This window comes from Macrotis lagotis, chromosome 7 (assembly GCF_037893015.1).
Source record: "Macrotis lagotis isolate mMagLag1 chromosome 7, bilby.v1.9.chrom.fasta, whole genome shotgun sequence".
In the NCBI taxonomy this organism is placed as follows: Eukaryota; Metazoa; Chordata; class Mammalia; order Peramelemorphia; family Peramelidae; genus Macrotis; species Macrotis lagotis.
Window position 1 is genome coordinate 160,094,328 of NC_133664.1, and position 16,325 is coordinate 160,110,652.

The 16,325-nt window shown below is 35.6% G+C and overlaps 1 pseudogene; it reads left to right on the forward strand.

The window, feature by feature from the left end:
* Positions 1–1,298: 1,298 nt before the first annotated feature.
* LOC141494185 (adenosine 5'-monophosphoramidase HINT3 pseudogene) lies at positions 1,299–15,056 on the forward strand (annotated as a pseudogene).
* Positions 15,057–16,325: the final 1,269 nt, after the last annotated feature.

The window sequence follows — 16,325 nt, forward strand, 5'->3', positions numbered from 1 at the left end:
TGAAAACAACTTTATTAAGAACAAATAATGCTCAACTAATCTTGTAATCATTTTTCCTATGAGAAGGGAATGCTGAAGAAAAAGCATTTCTGGATTTTTGTAAAATCTTGGATTATATGTTCTAGACAAGGTTGCAAACTGTCAACTGTAATATAATAGACCAAAGGGGATTGTGGATTGTTTAAATCACTGAAGATAAAGATGAATAGATCTTTTTTTTTTTATCAGAAGGTCAGAAACATATGTGCAAAGAGGTGTCTAATGGAGAACTCTAATACTCTGTCATTGTTCAATTGCCATTTACATGGATGAAGAAAGCTCAGTTATTTATTACAAACAGCACAAAAGTGGGAAAGAAATATACTTAATAAAATCAGAATTCTAATATATGTTAATACACTAAACACGTGAGTGAAATCTGAAATGACATTCATTTGTAATTTAATATAAAATCTTGCTTATGGGTTCTAAAAAATTCTATAATTCAATTCAGGAGATTTATAAAAGATAAGATGTGATTATGAGGAAAGTATTTGGGTTGTTATGAACTATAACCTAAATATGAGTAAATAGAGTAATGTGGAATGTATTAACAGAGCTATGAAAGCAGTGCAATTGAACTGGACAGTATTGTGGTCATTTTTATCTCAAGTTGAGGCACCTATTGCTAGAAGGACATATAGGAAGATGGTGAGGTTTTGTAGTTGAGTAACAGTCCTAGAGTTAGGAAGATTCATCTTCCTGAGTTCAAAACTGTTATGAACCCTTAATATTCTGTGACTTTGGGCAAGAAAACCATGTTTTCTTCAGTTTTCTCATTTATAAAATTATCTGGAATAGGTAATGGCAAACTACATTAGTATCTTTGCCAAGAAAAATTAAAATGGAATCAAAAAGAGTCATATACAGGCAGTGAAGCCAAGATGGCAGCATGAGGGCAGGATTTCCCTGAAACTCTCTTCCAAAATATTCCTAAAACCTTAAAATTGTGACTAAATTTTGTTGAAGGAGAACACAAAAATTTCTAATGAAACAATTCTCCAGCCTGAAGTAACTTGAAGATCTGTGGAAAGGCTTTATTCCACTAGGTGGAAGATGCAATAGTACAGCCAGGATCCTCTGGTGGCAGAGTGAATGAGCTGGCTCAGCCTTTCTGTATAGTACCTGGATCCCTAGGTCCCTGGGGCACTGGTTCCTGGCAAAAGAAGCAGTATCAAAACATCCCATCCCAGGGATCACCAAGCACAATTTGGGAGATCGGGGCGGGGGGGGGGGGGGTAAATACTGCCAGAGTGAGCATGCAGCCTAGGCCAGCATGGTCCTCAGTGCAGCCCCAGTCTGGGAACCAGAAGCAGGCCCTTGGAGCCACCAGTTCAGGGAGTCAGCTGTCAGCTGCTTCCAGAGGGCTCAGCCTACAGAAGGCTAAGGGTTGGGGAAGGTAAGGGGGTGGAGGGAGACTGCCTAGGACTCTCTGCTATCCCTGGGACAGGACTCTTGTGCTGGGTCCGCATTCAGACCCTGATCACAGTCTGAGGCCCCATATTTCCATAGAGTAGGGATCCTTCTCACAGATCCAGGACAGAGGCAGGGTCCTTGTGGTCATCCATAGACCAGAGCACAAGCAAGAGGACAGTCAAATCCTCTTATAGGTCCTTGCAGTAGTGTCCCAATAACACTCAAAAACTTATGAAGCACCTCAAAACCAAGGCACAGGCTGGAAAAATGAGCAATCAGAAAAAAAGATCCTGACCATGTAAATACTTTGGTCCCAAAATACAACTCAGAAGACAACAAAGTCCAAGCTTATGTTTCCAAAGCCTCCAAAAAAATAAGAATTCATCTCAGGCTATGGAAGAGCTCAAAAGAGATTTTGAAAATAAAGTAAGGGTGGTAGAGGAAAATTTGGGAAGATAAATGAGAGTGATCAGGAAAAACATGAAAAACATGAAAAACAGCTTGGTCAAGGAGATACCAAAAAAAGTTCAAGAAAATAACATGTTAAAAATCAGTTTAGGTAAAATGGAAAAAGCAGTCCAAAAAGTTAAGGAGGAGAAGAATACCTTAAAAAGCAAAATTTGCCAGATGGAATAGAAGAGAACAAAGCTCTATGAAGAAACCAATTCTTTCAATGCAGAATGGAACTAAAGGAAGCTGATGATTGTGAGAAATCAAGAAACAATAAAACAAAACCAAAGGAATGAAAAATTAGAAGAAAATGTGAAATATCTTATTAGAAAAACAATTGACCTTGAAAAGAGATACAGAAAAGACAATTTAAAAAATTATTGCACTACCTGAAAATCATGTCCAGGAAAAGAGCCTTGACTTCATTTTTAAAAGAATTTCTAAAAAAAAAAATTGCCCTGATATCCTAGAAGCAGAAAGTAAAATAGAAATTGAGGGAATCCACCAAAATCTTCCTGAGAGTCAAAAAAATTAACCTCCAGGAACATTATATCCAAATTCCTGAATTCCCAAGTCATAAAATATTACAAGCAGCTAGAAAGAAACAACTCAAATATTGTGGTGCTGAAGTCAAGGTTACACAGGATATCACAGCAACTACATTAAAGGATCCTAGGGTTTGGAGTATCATATTCCAGAAGGTAAAAGAGCTTGGTTTACAACCAAGAACCAACTACCCAACAAAACTGAACATCTAGAGGCAGCTAGGTAGCACAATGGATAGAGCACTGGCCCTGGAGTCAGGAGTGCCTGAGTTCAAATCTGGTCTCAGACACTTAATAATTACCTAGCTGTGTGACCTTGGGCAAGTCACTTAACCCCATTTCCTTGCAAAAACCTAAAAAATAACCTAAACATTTGCCTCAAGGGGAATTGATAGACATTCAACAAAATAGAGGAATTTCAAACTTTCCTGTTGAAATTATCAGAGTTGAATAGAGTTTGATCACTGAGTTCAGGACTCAGGTGAAGCACAGAGAGGGGTGGGACAAGAGGGGTAAATTATGAGGAATTTAATGATGCTGAACAGTTTGTTTTCCTGACTGGGAACATGATACTGGTAACTCATATGAACAATCTCAATTAATAGAGCAATTAGGAGGAGCATATCTAGACAAGGCATAGGAGGGAGTTGAATTTGAAAGCATAAAGTATTATAAAGTTGGAGTTCATGGGTGAAAAAAAAGAATGTACAGGGAGAAAGGGAAAGGAGAGGTGGAATGGATTAAGATATTTCACATAAAAGAATCAAGAAAACTTTTGCAATAGAATGGAAGGGGGGAAGATGGAACCTTCAGTCTCATTGGAAATGACTCAGAGAGGAAACAGCATGCACACTTAATAGGAAACAGAAATCTCTTGCCTTAGAGGAAAAAGGAGAAGAAGGGGATGGGAGAAAGGGGGCAGGGGGAAGGGAGGGGGTTATAGGTAGATAGAAGAGAGGGTAGATTGTGGGAGCTGGTAGTCAGATACAGCACACTTTTTTTTTTGCTTTTTTGCAAAGTGTAAGGACTGGGTGGGTGGCCTGCCTGGGACCACATAACTGGGTGGTGGTTGGGTGTCTGGGGTGGGATTTGGGCTCTGGTTGTCCTGGCCCCAGGGCTGATACTCTGTCCAATGTGCCAGTTGACTGCCCCATAGAACACTTTTGAGAAGGGACAACATGAAGGGAGAGAAAAAATAGGATAAAGGGGGAGTGGGGAAGAATAGAAGGAGGGAAATGCAATTAACAATAGAAAATGTGGGGGTGGGAAACAGAAGCAATTTCTCTGATGGACATGATAAAAAATGTGATCCACCCCAGAGACGGAGCTGATGGAACACAGACAGAACTACAATTACTTTTTCTCTTTCTTTCACTTTGTTTTTTTGTGAGGTGTCTTTTTATTTTTGCTGGAATAGGGAAGATTATGTTTATTCTTACAGCAAGATTATTTTAGTAATGTGTAAATAAAATATAAATATAAAAAAGAAATGAAGAAAAAAACCAAAATACAACAGAGTCATATACAATTGAAAAATGACTGAACAATTGCAAGAACATTTAATTGGAAAGATGTAAATATATTGGGGCAGCTAGGTGGCACAGTGGATAAAGCACCGGCCCTGGAGTCAGGAGTACCTGGGTTCAAATCCCATCTCAGACACTTAATAATTACCTAGCTGTGTGGCCTTGGGCAAGCTATTTAACCCCATTTGCCTTCAAAAACCTAAAAAAAAAATTAAAAAAAAGATGTAAATATATTGTTGGTCTTTGTCTCTGCTTCCAATGCCTGGGAGAGACTTTTGGAGGTAGAACAGAACCGAGCACTAGTGAGGCCTTTTCATAGAGGAATTGAAAGGGTCAGTTTCCCTCGTTATTTCTGCTTATAAATCAATCTTTAAGGTCCTTTGGCCCAAAGTGAGTTGTCAAACTGCATTAGGTCTTGAAATCAGAGATCAAAGCATTTCACTTGTGATGAATTTGCATTGTAAGGTCAATGAAAACTCCATCTTTAACCATATGTTCTAAACTACTTTAATAGTAGATAATATTTATATATCACTTAGTAATTGATAAGCACATTCTATTAGTATCTCATTATTGTATGATAGGGTCCAAAATTTAAAAAAAGCAATGAAAATTTATTGTCTTATGTACTACATAATTTTTCTATCTCTAGTATTTCATTTTTTCTCTCAATCCAATTTTGATCAATGTATATAGCATGAAAACAATGTAAAGAATATCAGACTGCCTTCTGTGGGGGGTGGGGGAATGGAAAGTGAAGAAAGGGTGGGGGAAATGTGTAAAATTCAAAACCTTGCCAAAAAATGTTAGATAGAAACTACCACTGTATATAATTGGAAAACAAAGAGGAAAGAATGAGTGACATAATAATTCCATCCTACATTGATAAGTCAGATCATATGTTGAATAATTTTTCCTGACCTCAAGCCTTAGGAAGAACTTTTACTTAATTGGAGTAAAATTGAAGGATAAAAAGTATGGGAAAGAGTCACAAAAAAAAAAAAAACATGTTTTAGGAGTATAGATTGGAAGACTTGGAGATAAGAGAAGATAGAAGAAGAGAAGTCATGTTCACTTTTTTGTTTTTGTTTTCAAAGAGAAAAATAATGCCAATGTGATAAAGTTTTAGGGAGATAAATTCCTAAGAATTTCTGTTGCACAAAAACAAAATGGTATATCTTTAAAATAAGGAGGTTCCTGGAGTTAGTAGGATTTGAACAAAGGTTGAGTGACTGTCAGAATATTTGTAAAGTAGATTCATAATCAATGATTGTATTACCTTTCAGGTTCTTTTGAGACCTGAAATTTTATGATTGTATGAAATGTGACCAAAGACAGAAAAGTGGGAATATACAAGACAATTCTTTCTTTTGGCAGAAGTAAAACTTGAAAGAGCAATTGTTCTTGATGAATAATAGTAAGATTTAGATGGGCAAATAGTTTTAGTTCAGGGCAAATAAGGTAGTTATGCAATGAATATCAGTCAGAAGAATATAGGCTTTAACCTTTAAGTAACTGAGAGTCACAGACTGATTTTTTTTAAGGAGAAGAATAACTATGCAAGAAATATTTTAAGAGTATCAAGCAGTGATGATCTGTTATCACTTCAACAAAGATCTCAGTAGAATTGAAAAAAGTAGAGAAACTGAAGTGAGGGAAGAGGAATTGTATGTTTATTGCAATAATTCAAGCATGAGGTTGTGAGAACCTTGACTAGGATTGGATTTTAGGGAGGAAGAGACAGATGTGAGAAATATGTCAAAAATCAAAAGTTCTCAACATGATTGTTTCACTTTAGGGTGAACATGACAAGTGATGATCCAAAGGCTAAGTCTAAAGTGTTTACATTTTCTTTCATGCTAGAAAAATGCTCCAATAAAAAATTATTTTCCATTTCTCTAACTTGTATTTGAGTCTGACTTTACAAAATGAATACCCAGTACTTAGGTATCAGAGTTTATAAAGCATTTCCCTTTTTCCAATTAATTTCTTTTTCCTGACTTAAACTTTGCTCATATCTTTCATGAGTGTTTCATTGTCAGGTTAATGCTAAATAAAATGTGTTTATAATAATAAACAAAAAAGGCAAGTATCATGAAGATGTGTCCTAGGATATATACATATATGTATATATCATAGGAATAATAAGTAATACTATTACTTTAGAATTAGCTAAAAGGATGCTTTTAGAAAGTTGTTATTTCATATGAATTTTGAAAGCTTCATTGAAAACAAATTTGAATCAAAGTGATATCAGCAGGTTAGCAACTCAGAAATAATAAAATTCTTTTCATGTGATTAATTTACTTTTAGGCCTATTTGAAAGTCAATTTAGCTATTTAAATAAAGATTTAAATGAATTCTATAGTATAAAAAATAAACAGCATGACTTAGAAATAAAAACAGTCCCTGAACAAAACAAAAAGTCGATAATTTTAACTTTCATCATGTTGAGGTTTTAGCAAAAAATAAAATAGCCCATGGAAATGACCAATGAGGGTCAAATATAGCTTATTATATGAAAAGAAACCAAAGAAATCTACAAATTCACTGAAGATGGTATTCTGCTACTCTCTAAAATAAATATTTGTTGGTCAGTCTTTCAATTATGTCTGTCACTCTATGAACTGTTCATAGAGTTTTCTTGACAAAAATACAATGGTTTGCCATTTTCTTTTTCATTGAATTAAAACAGAGGTCAAGTGATTTGCCCAGGGTCACACAGCTAATAAGACTGAGGCTAGATTTGAATTCAAATCTTCCTGACTTTAGGCCTAACACTCTATCTACTGAAATAAAGATAAGTTCCAAAGAAATCTACTAATATCTAGTTTTCATAGGTAATCATTTATGGATCTCTGAGTTGAGGGAGAACAAGGGGGAGGCACATGCACTCATTTGGGGGCTTTACCTTGGAAGAGAACTGAGTACCCTGCTCCTATTCTCATCAGATGGATTTGTTTTCCTCATTCTCAAAGAAAAACAATATTTTTTTATGTGTGAAGTGGATTTGAGTGAAGTAGAACTGTGCAGAGTCATCAACCTAGCTCTTTTCCAAAGTCATAAGAGTCCTGTGGCAAGAAAAAAGATTAGGATGCCTGGCAATGACGCAGAATGTGTGGGTGACCTTGACTTTTCTAAATTAAAGCTTTTCCCAGGTTTCAGTTTATCTGAGGTCATTACTGGATATAATATATTCAACAGATTGGTAGCCTGGCTAGTCATATAATACAGCACCTGAAGAGAATATCAAGCTTAGGGTTTTAGGAACCAGAACTCTTTTTTTGGGGGGTGGGGAAATCTGTGAAGCGAACTGGTTTATTTCTTCAGTACTGTGCTTTTCCATAGCATATTTACTTGAAGATGGAAGCAGCAAAGAAGCATCTAAGTTGAAGAGTATGGGGAGAAAGAAGAAGGGAATGTGAAATTGCAAAGGAATATGTAAAAGGGAGATACTGGAAAGCTGTGTATTTTTAGGAAAAATGGTATTGATAAAAATGTTTGTTATTTTGTTGACTTTAAAGGAAACTTTGGTGATACATTTACACATTTGGAGTTTAGCTAAAGGGACAGTCAGGTGGAATAGTGGATAAAGCCTGAGCCCTTGTTCAAATTCAAACTCAGACATTTGACACTGACCTAAGGCAAGTTATACCCCATTGCTTTGCAACCAAGGGCTATCTCCAGTTATCCTGATCCACATCTGGCAAGTGGACTCAGATGTCTCTGGAGGAGAAAGTGACTTACAGTAAACCTTCATGTGCATGTCATGGCATCACCTTCCTGATATCACAGCCATCTTTGAGAAAGGACAAACAGCAACAATGATATCTTCTGAGATGTTTTTCTCTTACCTTCGCTACTTCAGCCTTTAGTTTATAGAGACCTACTGCTGCTTCATTGTACATAGGAGTTACATGATACAAAGTAGAAGGAAAGATTTTGAGTGATGTTTCAGTAGTCTAGCTGAATTAAAAAAAAAGTACCTTTCTCACAGCTGTATTTTTGGGCATCTGGTTTTCTAGATGCCTCCTCCTCCCACATACACATGCCTAGATAATCAGCAAGATTAGAGAAATATTAATAAATGTGTATGTACATTAATTATTAGAGAAATGCAAATTAAAGCTTCTCTAAGTTACCACTTCACACCTCTCAGACTGTCCAATATGACCAGAAAGGATAATGATCATTGTTGGAAGGGTTGTAGGAAATCTGGGACACTATTACACTGTTGTTGGAGCTGTGAACTCATCCAACCTTTCTGGAGAAAAATTTCGAACTACGCCCAAAGGGTAACAAAAATGAGCATACCATTTGATCCAGCAATACCACTACTGTGTCTATACCTTGAAGAGATGATGAAAAAGGGTAAAAACATCACTTGTACAAAAATATTCATAGCACCCTGTTTGTGGTGGCAAAGAATTAGAAATCAAGTAAATGTCCTTCAATTGGGGAATGGCTTAGCAAATTGTGGTATATGTATGTTACGGAACACTCTTGTTCTATTAGAAACCAGGAGGGACAAGAATTCAGGGAAGCCTGGAGGGATTTGCATGAACTGATGCTGAGTGAAATGAGCAGAACCAGAAAAACACTGTACACCCTAACAGCAACATGGGGGTGATGATCAACCTTGATGGACTTGCTCATTCCATCAGTGCAACAATCAAGGACAATTTTATGCTGTCTGCAATGGAGAATACCATCTGTATCCAGATAAAGAACCATGGAGTTTGAACAAATTTCAAGGACTATTCCCTTTAATTTAGAAAAAAAATAATATCTCATTGTCTGATCTTGGTATCTCTTATACTTTTTGTTTCTTCTTTAAGGATGTGATTTCTCTTTCATCACACTCAATTTGGATCAATGTACAACATGGAAACAAAGTAAAAACTGACAAATTGCATTCTGTGGGGCAGGGAAGGAAGTAAGTTTTGGGGAAAAATTGTAAAATTCAAATAAAATCTTAAAAAATAAATGTTTTTTGTAACTTAATTCTGATTTTCTCTTTCTTAAACCTGGTGGTGAATATGTGTCCCTTATTAGGACAAACTTTGAAAGTTAACACATACTTAATTTAATTATTATTTTTAATGTCAAACTCATGGAGTTTCTCACACACATCAAACATTTATTAAAGACCTGTATCAGGTACTAATCTTACTGCTGGGAAAACAAATACAAAAAAAGAAATAGAAATGCCTTTTTGCAAACACAGATTCAGAATAGCTGGAAAGAATAAGTGCAAAAATGAATATGTATATATTTTGTATTTTTCTTTCCCCTCATTGTTATATTTGACAAATTCTCTATATGCTTGATATATGAGACTTTTATTCAAAAAAATTTCTATAAATTTAATTTCACAATTTTTAGGTTTCTTTCTACTCCTGATTACACTGGCTTTATTTGTATAATTTTTTTATTTAATATCATCAAAATTATCCATTTTACATCTCACAAAGTTTCTACTTCTTGCTTGTTCATAAAATTTTTCTCCTATCTATAGATCTGATTTGGAATTTGTTCCATGTTCTATTGAACTAAGTTATATCTCCCATTACATCTGAGTCATGTCTGTATTTTGATCTTATCTCAGTAAATGGTCTAAGATACTGGTCTATACCCAATTTCTGCCAGACAATTTTGTAATTTTCCCAACAATTTTAACTTTAATTTGAGTAAATTCTTATCCTACAAGGTTAAATCTTCTCATTTGTCAAACAGAAAGTTACTATAATCATCTCCTTTAATGTGCTGTGTTTGCTTTCTTCCACTGATAAAACTTACTATTTCTTATAATACAGTCTAAGATCTGGTACAGGTAAACTTTCTTCATTTACAGTTTCATTAATTCCTTCATTATTCTTGACCTTTTGCTACTCCGAATGAATTGTTAAAATTATTTTACCTACCTCAATAATTTTTTTAAGGAATTTAATTGGGATGGTATTGACTAATCAGACTGGTTTAGGTAGAATTATCCTATATATTGACTCTGGCTACCAATGAGCAATTGATATTTCTCCAATTATTTTAAAACTGACTTTATTTGTATAGTGTTTTGTAATTATGTTCATCCAATCTCTAGGTTTGTTTTGTCATGTGTACTCCCAGGTGTTTTATACTGTCTGTGGTAATTTTAAATAGTGTATCTTTTACTAACTCTTCTTAGGGTACTTTGTTGGTGATATATAGAAATTATTTTTATGTATTCATTTTATATCTTGCTGAAATAGTTAAAAATCATTGTTTCAAGTAGCCTTTAGTTTTCCAAGTGTATAATCATATCATCTAGAAAAAGAGATAATTTGTTTACCCCATTATCCATTCTGATGCTTTCAGTTTTTCTTTTTTTAATACCATTGCCAGCTTTTCTAATAATTTAATAGCATTTTATTTTTCCCAGTTATTTGTGAAGACAATTTTTAGAATTCACTTTAAAAAAGATTTTGACTTCCTCCTTCCTATTCCTTCTTCTTAAAATAGTAGGCATTTCTCTATAGGTTATACATGTATTATCATGTAAATAGTGTTTCCATATTAGTCAGAGTTGTGAAAAAGAAGAAACAGATCAAAAGAAAAACATGGAAAAAAATAAAGTGAAAAAGTATACTTCAATTTGCATTCATCATACATCAGTTTTCTATCTATATGGGAATACATACAGATAGTGAGTACTTTGTACTTTTCTTATTATTATGTTGATCAGAAGGACTGAATCATTCATAATTGATCATCACCTAATGTAGATATATTGTTTACAATGTTTTTCCTGATTCTGTTCATTTTTATTTCTATCAATTCTTATAAGTCCATCCAGGTTTTTCTGTAATCATTTGTGTGTGTGTGTGTGTGTGTGTGTGTGTGTGTGTGTGTGTGTATCATATACAATATAGCATATAGACAAATTCATACACATGTAAGTCTGTATGTATATATGTATGCAGCCAATGCTATTTGGAAGCAAGGATAAAATATCATGGCCTCAAAGAACTAATAATATGAGTCAACCAAAAGGGAATCAGAAGGCACAAGATGAATATTATCAAGTGGCAACATATATACAATCAAGAACTCTGAAGAAGAAGAGTAAGGGATGCTACCAAAGAACCTTATAACAGAAAGAGAAAATGGTCTAGTCAAACAGTAATGACTCATAGATAGCCAGAATTCTCTATGGCTATCCTTATGATGTTTGAAGAAAGTAAGGAAGGTCTTGTGGAAAACTATTTTTTTTTATTAAAAGATTTTATTTATTCTGAATTTTATATTTTCCCCCCTAATCTTGCTTCCCTCCCCATACTCCCCACAGAAGGCAGTCTGTTAGTCTTTACAATGTTTCCATGGTATACATTCATCTAAATTGAACGTGATGAGAGAGGAAGCATATCCTTGAGGAAGAAACATAAAGTATAAGTGATAGCAAAATTACATAAGATAATGGGGGGTTTTTAAGTTAAAGGTAATATTCTTTTGGTCTTTGTTCAATTTCAACAATTGTTTCTCCAGATACAGATGGTATTATCCATCGCAGATACCCCAAAATTGTGTCCAATTATTGCACTGATGGAATGAGCAAGTCCATTAAGGGTGACCATCACTCCTATGTTGCTGTTAGAGTGTACAATGTTCTTCTGGTTCTGCTTATCTCACTCAGCATCAGTTCATGCAAATCCCTCCAGGCTTCCTTGAATTCCTGTCCCTCCTGGTTTCTAATAGAACAATAGTGTTCCATAACATACATATACCACAGTTTGCTAAGCCATTCCCCAATTGAAGGACATTTACTTGATTTCTAATTCTTTGCCACCACAAACAGGGTGCTATGAATATTTTTGCATGTAATATTTTTACCCATTTTCATCATCTCTTCAGGGTATAGACCCAGTAGTGGTATTCCTGGATCTAAAGGTATACACATTTTTGTTGCCCTTTGGGCATAATTCCTAATTTTTCTCCAGAAAGGTTGGATGAGTTCACAGCTCCACCAACAAGTGTCCCAGATTCCCCACATCCATTCCAACATTGATCATTGTCCTTTCTGATCATATTGACCAGTCTGAGAGGCATGAGGGGGTACCTTAGAAATGCTTTAATTTGCATTTCTCTAATAAGTAATGATTTAGAGCAATTTTTCATATGACTATGGATCACCTTGATTTTGTCATCTGTAAATTGCCTTTGCATACTTTGACCATTTGTCAATTGGAGAATGACTTGTCTTTTTAAAAATTTGACTCAGTTCTCTGTATATTTTAGAAATGAGTCTTTGTCAGAAATACTAGTTGCAAAAATTGTTTTCAAATTTACTACATTTCTTTTGATCTTGTTTACAGTTGTTTTATCTGTGCAAAAACTTATAAATTTAATGTAGTCATAAATTTCTAGCTTATTTTTAATGATGTTCTGCATCTCTTCCTTGGTCATAAACTGATTCTCTTTCCATAGATCTAATAGGTAAACTATTCCTTGATCTTCTAGCTTCTATATCCATTTCAATCTTATCTTAGTATAGGGTGTGAGATGTTGGTCTAATCCAAGTTTCTGCCATACTAACTTCCAATTTTCTCAAGAGTTTTATTGAAGTGATAGTTTTTTTTCCCCAATAGCTGGACTCTTTGGGTTTCTCAAACAGCAGATTACTATAATCAATTCCTGCTATTGCACCTAGTCTATTCCACTGATCTACCACACTATTTCTTATCCAGTAACAGACAGTTTTGATGACTGATGCTTCATATTATAATTTTAGATCCAGTAGGGCTAATCCACCTTCTTTTGCACTTTTTTCATTAAATCCCTTGAGATTCTCAACTTTTTATTTTTCCATATGAATTTACTTACATTTTTTTCTAACTCATTAAAGTAATTTTTTGAAATTTGGATTGGTAGGGCACTAAGCATGTAGTTTAATTTTGGTAGAATTGTCATTTTATTATATTACTTCTACCTGTTCATGAGCAGTTGATATTTGCCCAGTTATTTAAATCTGATTTTATTTGTGTGTGAAGTGTTTTGTAATTGTTTTCAAAAAGTTTTTGAGACTGTTTATTATATTGAGGGGCATGTTGTGCAAGGCAGCCTTCTCACTTGCCTTTACTAAAACCATTCTACTCTATAACCTGAATGAAAGGAAAATAGGACTATTGGTGGTGATCTAGCTGCTATTAGAGTTTCTTGGACTTGAATTGGTTTCACTTTTTCCTGTATTACTGAGGTACCACAATACACTGTCAGCGCTGAGCAAGTACCAGCATATGTCTGGTGATGGAATGTTGATAACCAGATTTTTCCTAACCTCTCTCTTGATGGACTAATTTTCAGTATGACCTTTCTTCTCAGACTTTCCCCTTTGTAAGCTAAAGTTGAGCATGGGTCAATTGGTCCTGATAGAGAGCAGAGAATCTTTCTGAAGGGACTGGGAGATGGTTTCTGTTGCCTTCTGCCAATAAAAAGGGAGTAAGGTTCAGATCCCTAAATCTGGAGTGACAGAGATGGACCTGTGAAGTGTTCTGACAGGAACCCAAGGGAGAGTTCTCTTTTCTTTGTGAAGGACAAGGTCATGTAGAATCCCAAGAGAGGGATCTGAAAGCATTGAATTTCTAGGGACAGTCCATTCAGTTTAATCTCTTGGGAGTATACTAATAGCAGAGTAACAAAGACATATGAGGGGCAAACTGATACTATCCTAATGATTTATTGGTATGCTTTCCTTCAGGGACTTCAGGCAGGCATTCAATTTTCCCTATATCCATGGTTTTATCACATGTACTGATTGAACAGTGATTTCTGAGGTCTTTTCCTACCTTACCTCCTGCCTAGCTATGCAAACCTTGGTATTGCCTTGGAAGCTTAGAGCTTTTATCACTCATAGGCCAAGATGGACAGGGAGTTCCTAGAGTTCCCTTATCCCAATACTATCCTGAGAAAAGGAATCTTCTTTGTTCATCCTCCATGTCTTTTTTTTTTTTTTTTAGGTTTTTGCAAGGCAAACGGGGTTAAGTGGCTTGCCCAAGGCCACACAGCTTGGTAATTATTAAGTGTCTGAGGCCAGATTTGAACTCAAGTACTCCTGACTACAGGGCTGGTGCTCTATCCACTGCACCACCTAGCTGCCCCTCCTCTGTCTTTTAAAATAGTAGGTAATCTTACTTTATTGGCCTACTTTTTAAACCAAAAGTAATCCCCATTCTTGATGTAAAAGTCTCCCTGTTTTTTAGTTATCTATATAGGATGAATACCCCAACCTAAGTAAAACTTCAGGATAGCTTTATCAGGCTATGACCATAGAAAATGCTTTGTTCTATTTTTATAGAGAAAATTTTGCCACCTGGCTAATTTCACTTATGAACTCCTAAGTCTATCTCCAAAGTTACACATGTGGGATATATCTTTTCTATTGTTCTTATCTCAGAGAAACAATTCAAAAAGAATAGTAACTCAATAAAAAAATCTGTAATATTGAGAGCGGGGCCTCGGACATGGCCGGGGAGCGGGAGTCCCCCAGCAGCGAGCCGCCGCGACCGCGGCGCGGAGGAAGGGGCGGCCGCCTCCCCGGCGGGCGAGGGCTACGACCCCAAGTGCGTGTTCCGTCGGATCGGCCGGCGGGAGGAGCCCAGCACCCAACTGCTGCCCTGCGAGCCTGAAGACCTGGTTTGCTTCCAAGATATCAGACCTGGTGCTCCACACCATTATCTTGTGGTGCCAAAGAAGCACACTGGAAATTGTAAAGCCCTAAAGAAAGAAGATTTACTCTTAGTGGAGAAAATGGTTACTGTTGGAAAAACTGTTCTTCAGCACAAAAATGTCGCAGACCTGAATGATGTGAGAATGGGTTTCCACTGGCCTCCATTCTGCTCCACAGCCCTCTTGCACCTTCATGTGCTGGCACCAGCCAGTCAACTGGGCTTTTTATCCAGATTGGTTTATAGACTCAATTCATACTGGTTCATCACAGCTGATCAGCTGATTGAACTTCTCCAGGCTGGAAATGCTAACAGTTGAAGAATTGTCTTAATCTGGGCTCACAGTCAGTTAAAAATTGGGTGCTTAGGAATCTCTTTGCCATTGTATAAAATATATGTGTTTAGGGACAGACCATCTAAAGCAGTCTAGAATTTCCTTCTCTGAAAAGACAGGAAAGCTTCTGTTTGACTCTTAATGAGTCATGTGGTCATTGTTCTTAGAAGTACCTGATGACCTTGGGAATGTTTTAATGGAGATTGTCAGCTAAACATTGCAGGTAAAATCATAATAAACCTATAAAAAGGTTCTGTATACATAGATGTGTGTGTATATATATACGTATGCATAAGTTAATTTTCATATCTGATGGATGACCTCTAATATTGCTTTTTCAATGTGTCTAAAAAGGGTCACACTTCCAAGAAATTCTGCTCGTCTTTTTAAAAAATCCACTTTTATTACCTGTTATTTATAGTATTAGTAGTACTTGGTTATAGCTGTTACATGACAGGAAATGAAAGAAGATTTAAACCACGTTATTTATTCCAAGATCTGTTTTCTAATTCATAATAATTATTTCTCATCTCCTTTAACCTCATCCCATTTAAATATTCTCTAAATATACTGACAAAATACCACCTAAGAATTCCAGTAACTTGGATTAGAAAGGTTTCTTGTGTGTGTGATACCACTTACCTTTCTACTGGTTCAGAGTGCATCCCACTTTTTAAAGTTCAGCTTTTCTTCAGATAGTTCATCTTCAGCTTCATAAAGGCTGTGATTGTGACTCCTAGCAATATATTCATTAAATTTATTAAATTTAGATTGTTCTTTGTAAGTGGATGAGATTTTGCCTGTAGTGACATGGTGTGGGTAAGAGTCCTTATACAACGTAAACTCATGAATTTATTAAAAATGGGCAGGAACTGTTTTAAATGATAAAATTTTCTTCTGCCTGAAGAACCTAAAAATCAATAAATTTGTTCTTCCTATGCTGCTTCTTCCTGCTGCCCCATTACCCCTCCCACACACATGCTTAGGATTTATAAAGTAAAGTAAAATAAAACGGGATCCTGTTTGAAGCCTATAAAATTAATGAAAAGCCAAAGGGTATAATGGATGGAGAGCTGGCCCTAGAAATAGCAAGGTCTGCCTATTAATACATATGCTAGCTTTGTGACCATGGGCAAGTCACAATTTCTTCTAAGTTTCCAGTGCAACTCTCTAAGATGAAATTTGGATATATGTGTTTGCGTTAGTAGAGAGTTTCCATCCTAGCAGCAGTTCCCTACATGGATGAAATCACAAGTCTGGAAAAAAATAAATAAAATTCTTATTCCTGATAGTTTATTTCATTAGATACATTGATGAA